The 12,046-nt window shown below is 39.6% G+C and overlaps 1 protein-coding gene and 1 pseudogene across 2 annotated transcripts in view; one reads left to right on the forward strand and one right to left on the reverse strand.

Annotated features, from left to right (window-relative positions):
• NADK1 (NAD kinase 1) overlaps positions 1 to 12,046 on the reverse strand; it is a 465,773-nt gene that overhangs the window by 339,624 nt on the left and 114,103 nt on the right. The gene's annotated exons all lie outside the window — the stretch shown is intronic.
• On the forward strand, positions 1,850 to 4,982 carry LOC149223044 (protein DAMAGED DNA-BINDING 2 pseudogene; annotated as a pseudogene).

Genomic DNA, 12,046 nt, shown 5'->3' on the forward strand with positions numbered 1-12,046 from the left:
AGTGGCTTTGACTTTGTATTTGAACGGCAAATCAGAAATCATATCAATATGATCAAGCCAACTTATGTTATTCCCAACCAGGTTGACTCTGCTATCATCAAGTTACACAGTAGACGGATAACTTGCTTAGAATTTCACCCTACTAAGAAGAATATTATTATGTCAGGCTATGTTGCCAGGAAACGTGGGGACGGGGACGGGGACGGGGACGGGGACGACATTTTTGGAAACAGGGTGCGTGGGTTCGTCGGGTAATATAATAATATTAAATTTTAATAATTATATTTTATATTTAATAATATATATGAAATTTGAATTTGTATATTTTTTCAACTTTAAACAAGAAAACTTTAATGATAATCATTTAAACATGCACATCATTGAACATTCAACATTGACATTGAAATTTCAAAATATATCACCAAAAAACTGTTCATTGTTTACATATTAACATGAATCATGATATATGTCCATTGTCATACTACATTCAAAATTTGCCTTAAAGCATCTTCAAACATGAATTAGGAAATTTTAAAATACTAACAGTGAAATATATGCTGCCAGCAGCCATAATTTGTACTTTAATGTAGCCACAAGCCTAAAAAAAAACCACAGAATTTATATGTCAATGTAATGATTCAATTTTTCAAAAATTAAAATATATATACTATGAACTGTTTTTCCTGAACAAATTCTGAACCATTTAATTGGATTATGTTGATCCATGGTGAAATTACATTGCAAGGGCAAGCAACACCATTTTTAGAGGGTAGATATAGAGCTGGCTTGAATGTTGTGTAGATGATTGAGTTGAAATACATTCTCACTGAACGGTTTATATTGTAAAGAATAGCACAGAGCTATATTCAGTGTATGAATGCATTTATGTAATGCCATTCATTAATGAAAAAAATGATGAAGATTTTCTGCGCTTTATTAACCTAATTGCAACTATTTCAGGTTAAAAGAACTGAAACATATACTTCTCATATTATAGTATATAGTATAAAAAATTAAAAATTTAACAAGTTTGGGCTGAGTAGAGGAAAGTTTGTGGCACTGTCATCTCTGTTTAGGGCTTCGGTTGGGTACAGGAGTCTGCATAGGGAGGCCGAGGTCTGTTCCTTAGTGAACAGTGGGCTGTTTTGTGTAAACAGTGGCATGAATCAAGCCCTACAGCTCAGTGTTTGACAACAACAAGGAGGAGGGACTATGCCGCAGCTGTAGGAGGCGAATTGAGTGTATAAAAGTGGACTGACAGTTCTGGCTCATGTTGCAGACAGTCCGAAACAGCAAGAAATTGTGACATTCATTCCGGCAAGCCTTTAAAAGCACTGTATGAGTTGTCACGTTATTGTAATTTTGCTTAATGCAGTTGAGCCCCTGTGGGTGTTCACTGTTCAAATGTGTAATATAATGCACCTATATTTTTCACACATGGGTCTTGTGAAAGTTTTTCATGGAATAATAAAATTGAAAATGAAAACTTGTAAATACCACTGCCGTTGAAGCTGCTCTATCCACTACCGCTGAAGCTGCCCACTGCCGCCGGAAATGGTAAACGGGGACGGCTCAAGCCTCAACCAAATGAAAAAAAGTTGAATGAAATCACGTATCAGATATTTCATATTTGCTTGTGTGCGTTCATAGAGAGTTAAAGTCTTAAAGATTTAGGGTTTTTAAAGTTTTTTACATTTGTTATAAGTTAAAACTTAATAAGAAAATAATTTTAAATTTTTAAATTATTTTTTTTTTAATTTCAATGAAAAAAATTATTTGAAAATTAAATTTTTAATATAATTTTTTTTATGAAGAATCCAAAGAACCCAACCCGAAGAACCCAAAGAACTCGAAGAACCCAAGAACCCATTAAAGGAAAAGAACCCAATTTTTTTTTTGAAGAACCCGGTTCTTCATGGAAGAACCCGGTTCTTCTGGGTTCTTCTGGGAAGAACCCGTACCCGAATCCGGTACTTGGGTGCGGGAACCCGGGACGGGTTCGAGAACCCCACCCACTGGTGCGGGAACCCGTGCAACATCATTGTCAGGGGATAAGAAAGGTCAAATTGGTATTTGGGACTATGAGAAAGTGATAGAGAGGACAGTTTATGATACAGTACATTCCTTCGTTCTGAATAGTATGAAATTTCATCCCGTGAAGGATGATTATATATACACATCAGGATCTGATGGAACACTTAGCTGCACTGATATTGAGACGGGAGTTCCAATCCTCTTGATGGACTGCAATCCTGATGGATGGAATGGACTGGCAACATGGAGAATGCTATATGGCATGGATATCAATTCAGAGAAAGATCTTTTACTGGTTGCGGATAACTTTGGGATTCTTTACCAGATAGACATTCGCTCAAATAAGAAAACGGAGCAACCCATTCTAATCCACAAAAAGGGTTCTAAAGTTGTGGGACTTCATTTCAATCCATTAAATTCAGATCTTCTGATCAGTTGTGGCAATGATCATTTTGCTCGTCTTTGGGATATTCGCCAATTAAAAGCTGGGGCCTTCCTGGGAGAGTTGAAACACCCGCGTGTTGTGAACTCTGCTTAGTTTTCGCCAAAACCTGGCAGTAAAATCATGACTACCGGCCAAGATAATCGGATACGTGTATGGGATTCTATCTTTGGTGATTTGAGCTATCCAAGCCATGAGATCGTCCATAGTCATGATTTTAATCGTCACTTGACCTGCTTTCGTGCCGAATGGGATCCAAAGGATCCGTCCGAGTGCCTTGCAGTTATTGGTCGTTACATAAGTGATAATTTCAATGGCATAGCTTTGCATCCAATTGATTTCATCGATACAAGCAATGAACAGCTTGTCGCTGAAGTAATGGATCCAAACATAGCAACCGATCTCCTACTAATGACTTCAGTCCTGATTCGATGGGATCTGCGCTCCAGTTTGTTAGCCATCAGAGGATTTTAGGGGGAACGATCTTCTATTTTAGGAAAAAGAAATGACTCTATCTCTATTTTTGTAACTGCAGGTGAAACAGCGCCCCTGTTTTGGGGTCGATTTGTTTTTCCCCTAGCAGAGTTTTATTTAATGTATTAAAAAATCATTTGAAAAGTGTGGGAGAGAATTCTGAGAGGTGTGCGTGTAAGAGAAAACAGAGCTTTCATTGTACAGTCTTTGACAGAGATTTTAATGAAAATACACAGCTCTGGCTTCTGAGATTCCTGTGGTATGAGATTTAACATTTGTGTCCTCCTTTGTTTCATGTATAGCCTGTTATGTGTTCATTTCATTTCATGATCATTTCCAATTGAACAAATGAAGTGTTAAGGTAGAATTCATATTTTGTATGCTCTGCCTTTAAGTTTGTTCATATTTAATGTTTTCTTCTATTTGACAAGGATTCATCCTCTATGCCCTTGTCAGCTCCTCAGCAGTCTTGCCATTCCATTTAATCTCAATTTGATGTTAAACTTTCTTGCCTACCTTGCCTCAGGAGACAATCTGTGTTTTTGATTACATTTCTCTGTTCAAGCTGTTTCTTTGCCCCATGCAGCCCAGAAAAACCCCATCATTTTATTAAAAACCCCTTTTTTATCAATTTACTAGCCTAAAATCAGTTTCTTTTAAAGTCATCTCAGCCCCTTTTAGAAAACCTTTTGCCGAGATAGACCCGGAGAGAGCCCTCTCCTGTCCTCGTAGGGCTAGCTACGAGGCTAAGTGGTTTGATGTTGCCTTGGATTTTGCCTTCCTCAGCCTGAGGCCAAATTCGAGCGCTAACAGGCTCTACGGTGAAACTACCCAGAAAATATGTTGTTGGTTGCAACTGCTGCTAGGGCCTCCTAGGATGCTCAGCAAATTCCGGGAAATTAACCCCGAGCTCTCCACCAATAACCCACAAAAACCCACGAAGTAATTAGCCAAATGTTGACCCTGGAATTTCAGCGCAATTTTCCCCTTACTCCTCTAGTTTTCAACTGAGATGGAACCCCTGTTTGACCCATCAAATCTGCCCAAAAAATTCTACCAAATTAGTCTTGGCCTCTCCTCAATAAACCCAAAAAAACCCAGAAAGAGTTTGTCCTAATTTTGACGCTCCAAAATTGACCCCCAAACGCTTGGCCCTCCTCCATAAGCAGAAGATGTAACCTGTAGCAAATGTTGCATTTGTTGCTCCGCCAAAACGCTGGAAAAGCCCCCACAACACTTCCAAGACTCCACCTCAAGTTTCAACCCCTAATTCCCTTCACTCCTCAACCTCCAAGTGTGCCTCCTCTAAGAACTACACAATCCCTGTGTTGTTGCTGCCAATCCTCTCCACAAACTCACACTCCCTGCTGTTGGTACGAACCGGTATAGGTAGGACTCCTTCCTTGCACTGGAACTCGAATTCCACCAAAACAAGGGTTGAGGTCGTCGCTCAGAAACACTCATGTGCTAAACAGCACTGGAGACTTGGCTTTAGCTCAAGCATGTTATGCCAAAGACACAATTTCTGAATAGGTGATTGAATGACCAAAATGAGTGCTTTTGCTCTATTTATCAAAGAGCCTCCAAGATGCCCATGTGGGCCCAGCTCAACTTTCCCCACCAACTTTGCTCCAATGAGAGTGTCTTCCACATGTGGGTCGTAATTCTCCATGGGGTGGCCCTTACGCTCCACTAGAGCCGCAATATTTTCCATTCTTCCTAATGTTTGGGCCCCCACTCAATCCCAAAATTCATGTGGGACCTTTGAACCCACATCTCCTAAGTGCAAACATGAAATAAGAAAAAATTGGGCAAGATTGATATTTCCCTTAGCAATATTGCTAAGTGGGAATATCACAACTGCATTTATGAACTTTGTTCATAACATTGGTATCAGAGCATTCTTCTGAGTATACGAACTTTGTTCGTTACATAACATCAACAAATCTTCCATGATAATAATATAAATGACCTACACTAACAGTTTATATGCTATGAAAATGTGATGCTTTCACCAAAAGAAAAGATCAAATTTGACAATTTGTATGATAGAAGAGCTCGGTTTCTAAAATCACTAGGTGTCAAGTACTATGAACAAAACACAACACAATGAAGAATAGAGTTAATGCAACAAACAAGACTCTGATACTAAGGCAAATCCTTCTAAATCCTGACAAATAATATCATTATTCAGTATTCTTCTAAGCATGAAGTAAAAGAAAACTTATAAATTCAAACAAAAGGCAACTCCTTTTCCATAAGCACAATGATTTAGTTCAAGATTGGATCCCTCACACCTATAAACTAAACACCTCTTCATGCAAGAGCCAAAGGTGAATAGAAAATATTACTAAAGCCGTAATTTTTCCCCAAAATCTTGCATACTAATTCAGATGGCAAGGTGGTAACAGACTATAGTTTCTCAAAGGATCAGGTTCCTTAAAAGCTACATTGCAGAAAATGATATTTTCATCTTAAAAAAGTAGAGGACTTGGAAATGATCCCAAGTATGACATGCCCAAGAAGCAAGAGGAGTGAAAAACACCTTAGAAGTTCAATTTAGAGCTAGAGGGATAGAATCTTGTCAAGTAGTAGTTGGATCAAAGCAAGTTATTATTACGTCCCGCATTAACAACCTCGGCAAGGTCCAATCAAGCCTAGAAGTAAGCACATAGGATATGCGCCGACTATCATCCAGCGCAGTGTTGCGAGGGAGCACCCCCCCTCGATCCCGCTCCCAATCCGCACTCTGAGTGGAAGCGACTCAGGAGCGGGTCGAGGCGCGCTCCCGTTAAAAAAATTTGTGCTCCCTACCATTTTGCGGAGCGAATAATGGAGCGTCACTCCCGTCGCTCTGGGAGCGATTTTTATAACCCGAGAGCGGTCAGGGAGCGATCACTCCCGACCGCTCCCGGTTTATAAAAATCGCTCCCAAAGCGACTAAAACGATGGACGGGAATGAATGGCGCCTATAAATTACCAAACAAGGAAAGAACAACAAAAAAAAAAAAATATATATATATATATATATATATATATATAGAACAAACAAACAAAAAATCCTGCGGGAAAAAAATCGGTTTTTTTGTTATAAATTGAGGGAGGGAGGGTAGGAGGGTTTCATTATCATTGTGAGAGTGAGAGTGAGAGCCATACTAAAATTGAGAGAGGGAGATTGAGAGAGGGTGAGAGTGAGGACTCAGGACCAAGGAGAGAGTGAGATAGAGCAAGGAGAGAGCAAGGAGCGCAGAGAGAGTGAAGAGAGAGCAAGAAGCAAAGAGCAAGGGGAGATTGGATGCCAAAGAGGTAGGCTCGCCGCTCTACAATATTGAATAGAATGTCTAGCAATTTTTTTTTTATGTTTATTAAATTATTCCTAATTTCTAAATAAATGAATAAATTTTTCTCTATTTCCCATTCCATTTTTTTAAATTTTGCATATTCAAAACATCAAATTTCAAACATCATGGTTATATTTCTTAGCATTTTCTTCTTCTTGGTCCCTTTTTTGGTTATTATGGTGCTGGAGAGTAGAAAAAGGAGGGTTGAAATTGAAAATGAAGAAAGGGACGAAGAAGGGGGACATAGTGGATTTGATGAAAACCTCGGTGAGGAGGAGCTGGACGAGAGTGAACATGAGTCAGCGCAAAAAACTAAACAAGACCAAACCCCATTGTGGAAATATGTTAACAGGCCTGAAGCAGGGAAAGGGGGTGGAACCACTAAATTTCATTGCCCCCATTGCAACAATAATTACACAGGTTCATACACCCGTGCCAGAAAACACCTCTGTGGGAAAATGCCATGGGATGGAGATAAACAAATAGGAATCAAAACTTGTACAGGTGTGTCAGCAGCAGATAGAGCCAAATACATAAGGGAAGAGGAGGAAGCCCAATACAAATCTAAAAAATCGAAGGGTTTCTTTGAACCAAGCTCACAATCACATGCACAAAGAACTCCTTCAGCATCCACCCAAGGCAGTGGATATGGAGTCACAGGGTCACCAGGTTTAAGGCATAAAACCATATCAGATTTCCTTGATGAAGGGTGTAGGAATGATGTGGATTCAAAAGTTTACAGGTTTCTCTATGCATGTGGGATACCATTCAATGTTCTTCGCTCACCTTATTGGCACGAAATGGTTTCTGCCATAAATGATGCCCCTAAAGGATACAAGAGCCATGGCTATGACAAGGCAAGAACTGATGGACTTGATCATGAAAAAGCAAAAATATCACATTCTTTGAATAGAATGACAAGTTCTTGACTGACCATGGGGTGTCCATTGTATCTGATGGATGGACAAATGTAAAAGGCAAGCCATTGATAAATGTTCTTGTTGTGTCTATTAGTGATGCCATCTTTCTTTCAGCATATGATTACCCAGACAAGTTCAAGACCGCCATCAACATTGCAAAAGCATTACTTGAAACAATTGACCATATTGGGCCATACAATGTCATCCAAGTCATCACTGATAATGCTCCTAATTGTAAGGCAGCGGGAGCAATTATTGAGGATAAATACCCCACCATATTTTGGTCTGGGTGTTTGGTTCACACAATGAACCTTTTGATGCATGATATTGTTAAGAACAAAAACGAACATTACAAATGAATTGGTGATTGTACAAGAAAGGAAAACAAATGATAAAATTTATTACAAATCATAGCAATACCCATGGCCTTTTCCACAGTCACTCAAGATTGGAGTTGTTGAAGATTGCGAGGACTAGATTTGGTAGCTATTACCTCACCTTCAGTCACCTTTTGAAGGTAAGAGAGTCATTGGCTAGCATGGTATCAAGTCCACACTGGCAAGTATTCAAGAAAAGGGCTACAAATGCAGCTGACAGGCAAGGTTTTGAACAGGTGGAGGAGGCCACTCTTGATGGTATGTTTTGGGGACATGTGAGGCAAGCATTGGATTTCACCAATCCCATTTATCACATGATTCAGTTTGCAGATACAGATAAACCAGTGATTGGCAAGGTGTATGAGCAGATGGATACCATGTTGGGGCGAATAAAAAATATTGTTCATAACAATGATCCCAACTTGTACAAACTAATTCACAATTGTGTGTGTACGGTGGGATAAACTTAATGTTCCACTACATTGCTTGGCGTATATCATTACGCCAAAATACTACTCTACATCTTAGTTGGGCCAACCTGCACCAGGGGGTGGGGTTAGGGCCAAACCCCATATAGATGAAGAGGTATCTAAAGGATATTTTGAAGCATTAGAAAAGTTGATACCTGATAGGGAGGAATGTGTTAGTGTGCGCCTTGAATTAGGCAGATCAATGTTACTTGGGAGCGGGGAGCGGGAGCGACCATTTTTAGAAGCTCCCGGTTTGGGAGCAAATCCAGAAGCGATTTTTTAAAAATATATATATTTTTTATATTTTTTAATTTTTGATACATATATGTCAACAAAAGCATGTAGAATGATGAATTAGATATAAAAAAACATAGACTGATCATTGAACCATATCACATCAATCATCTAGAAATTATAATCTTCATCAACCATGTCCACAAGTTAGTAAAATACATATTACAACTGCAACATATTGAGTCTCGTGAATCATGATTCATCAAATTCAATCTTAAAGTTTCAACTTCAAGCTTTCAAAATTGAAAATTCAATATATAACATTTATCATCATTGATCACCAAAGTTGTACTTGTAAGCTAAGTTTAACCATTACAAGAAGTAATATCTTAGATATTTCTAAGTCCTAACTTCTAACTGTTAACATGAAATGAAATGTTATAAAATGAAACATGAATAATGAAATGAAATGAAACAACTTTAGTCTTTCACGAAGCATCATATTCATAATTCACAATCATTACCAATGCGTCATAATTGCCAACTTCAAACTTCAAATTTTCATTGTCACAGTCATATATTGTTTACAAAAAATATCATTATGAAGTCAAAAGTCAAGAGTCAAGGACTCAAAACTCAACAATTATGAAAACTAATAGAAACTAGAAAAGACAAGTAAACTGTAAATCTACATGTGGCCCTTGCCACGAGAGTCTCCAGGAGTATAAGCAGGTCGTGGTGGTCTTCTAGGAGTCTCCTGCACAGACCGACGACCAGAACTAGAAGGCACATGCCCTCCACGTGTGGGTGTAGATGGAGGTGGCGACAGCAAAGGAACAAGACTCAGACCTCGAGCACTGCTACTGGATGGTGGAGGTGGAGGTGGCATGGCTGCTGCAGCTGCAGCTGCTTCATCTTCATCCCTTATAAGTTCCTCTTCCAGTTCTTCAAGATGCACTATACCATCCTCCAAATTGTCATCCTCTGGGCGATTGTCCCAAATTTTATATGTGGGATCCTCATAAGCCCGATCACAGTAATGACTCAACAACCTCAAGTTGTAGTGCACATAAACCAAGCTTTCTGCTCGGTTTTCATTGAGTCTGTTTCTTTTCACATTGTGTATGAAGCTGTAGGTGCTCCAACACCTCTCTGCAGAAGAAGTATTCACAACCTGTGATAGAACTTTTTTTTGCCAATTTTGGCAAAAGTCCATGGCCGCCATATGTTTCCCACCATGTGAGAGCATCAAATCTGTCTCTGTCTTCCATTGCATGGAAGGTACCAAACAAACCAGTGCCACTGAAGTATTTTCCTATTTCAAGGCGCACAGCTGCACATTCCTCCCTATCAGGTATCAACTCTTCTAATTCTTGCAAATATCCTCTAGTTACCTCTGCATCTAAATGGGGTTTGGCCCTAATCCCACCCCCTGGTGCAGGTCGGCCCAACCAAGATGTAAAGTAGTATTTTGGCGTAAGGATATACGCCAAGCAATGTAGTGGAAGATTAAGTCTATTCCACCGTTCACACACACAATCATGAATCAGTTTGTACAAGTTGGGATCTCTATTATGAACAATATCTTTTATTTGCCCCAACATGGTATCCATTTTCTCATACACCTCACCAATCACTGGTTTGTCTGTATCTGCAAACCGAATCATGTGATAAATGGGCTTGGTGAAATCCAATACTTGCCTCACACTTGTCCAAAACTGACCATCAAGAGCGGCCTCCTCCACCAGTTCAAAACCTTGCCTATCAGCTGCATTTGTAGCCCTTTCCTTTAATACCTGCCAATGTGGACTTGATACCATGCTAGCCAATAACTCTCTTACCTTCAAAAGGCGCCTGAAGGTGAGGTAATAGCTACCAAATCTGGTCTTTGCAATCTTCAACAACTCCAATCTCGAGTGACTGCGGAAAAGGCCATGGGTATTGCTTTATTTGTAATAAATTTTATCATTTGTTTGCCTTTCTTGTACAAATCACCAATCCATTTGTATTGTGCATTTTTGTTCTTGACAAAATCATGCATCAAAAGGTTCAATGTGTGAACCAAACATCCAGACCAAAATATGTTGGGGTATTTATCCTCAATAATTGCTCCCGCTGCCTTACAATTAGGAGCATTATCAGTGATGACTTGGATGACATTGTATGGCCCAATACGGTCAATTGTTTCAAGTAATGCTTCTGCAATGTTGATGGCAATCCTGAACTTGTCTGAGTAATCATGTGCAGTTAGAAAGATGGCACCACTAATAGACACAGCAAGAACACTTATCAATGGCTTGCCTTTTACATTTGTCCATCCATCAGATACAATGGACACCCCATGGTCAGTCAAGAACTTGTCATTCTATTCAAAGAATGTGATATTTTTGCTTTTTCATGATCAAGTCCATCAGTTCTTGCCTTGTCATAGCCATGGCTCTTGTATCCTTTAGGGGCATCATTTATGGCAGAAACCATTTCGTGCCAATAAGGTGAGCGAAGAACATTGAATGGTATCCCACATGCATAGAGAAACCTGTAAACTTTTGAATCCACATCATTCCTACACCCTTCATCAAGGAAATCTGATATGGTTTTATGCCTTAAACCTGGTGACCCTGTGCCTCCATATCCACTGCCTTGGGAGGATGCTGAAGGAGTTCTTTGTGCATGTGATTGTGAGCTTGGTTCAAAGAAACCCTTGATTTTTTTGATTTGTATTGGGCTTCCTCCTCTTCCCTTATGTATTTGGCTCTATCTGCTGCTGACACACCTGTACAAGTTTTGATTCCTATTTGTTTATCTCCATCCCATGCCATTTTCCCACAGAGGTGTTTTCTGGCACGGGTGTATGAACCTGTGTAATTATTGTTGCAATGGGGGCAATGAAATTTTGTGGTTCCACCCCTTTCCCTGCTTCAGGCCTGTTAACATATTTCCACATGGGGTTTGGTCTTGTTTAGTTTTTTGAGAGACTCATGTTCACCCTCCTCGAGCTCCTCCTCATCGGGTTTTCATCCAATCCACTTTCTCCAGCTTCTTCATCCCCCTCTTCATTTTGGCCCCTCTGTTTCCTACTCTCCAACACCATAATAACCATAAAAGGGACCAAGAAAAGGAAAATGCCAAGAAATATAGCCAGGTCCATGATGTTTGATATTTGTAGGCTTTTGAATCTACAAATTAATTTAATTTATTTAAATTAATTAATTTAATTTATTAATTTAATTTAGATTCATGATTTTTTTACTAAATATAGTTAATGAACTAAATAAACTAAATTACTACCTAACTAAATTACTAAGTTACTTACCTCTTTGCAGGGTTGCTACTTGCTCCTCGACACTTGCTCCTTGCTCCTTTGCTCTTGCTCTCCTTTGCTCTTTCTCTCATTCAAGTGATAATGAAATTTTTGTTTGCCCCATTGAGTTTTTAAAACATAATTTTTTTTTAAATTTGATTTTTTTTCGCGTCCGCAACTTTTTTTCCACCCAGATAGCTCCCGGCGTCGGTCGAATCGCTCCAGGAGCGAAAATTTAATGCTCGGGAGCGATCGCTCCCTAATCGCTCCCAAGCTGTAATTTTCGCTCCGGGAGCGATGCTCTCGATGTCGCTCCCGAAATTGGCAGGGAGTGCAAATTTTTTTATCGGGAGCGTGCTCCCAAGCCGCTCCCACCCGGAGCACGAATTGGGAGCGAGAGCGAGGGGGGGGAGCACTCCCCGCAACTCTGAGGCGGATACTTCAGTGGCACTA

This window comes from Pinus tabuliformis, chromosome Q, assembly GCF_031772625.1.
Source record: "Pinus tabuliformis cultivar Carrire ecotype Pingquan chromosome Q, CPIR1, whole genome shotgun sequence".
Classification (NCBI taxonomy): domain Eukaryota; kingdom Viridiplantae; phylum Streptophyta; class Pinopsida; order Pinales; family Pinaceae; genus Pinus; species Pinus tabuliformis.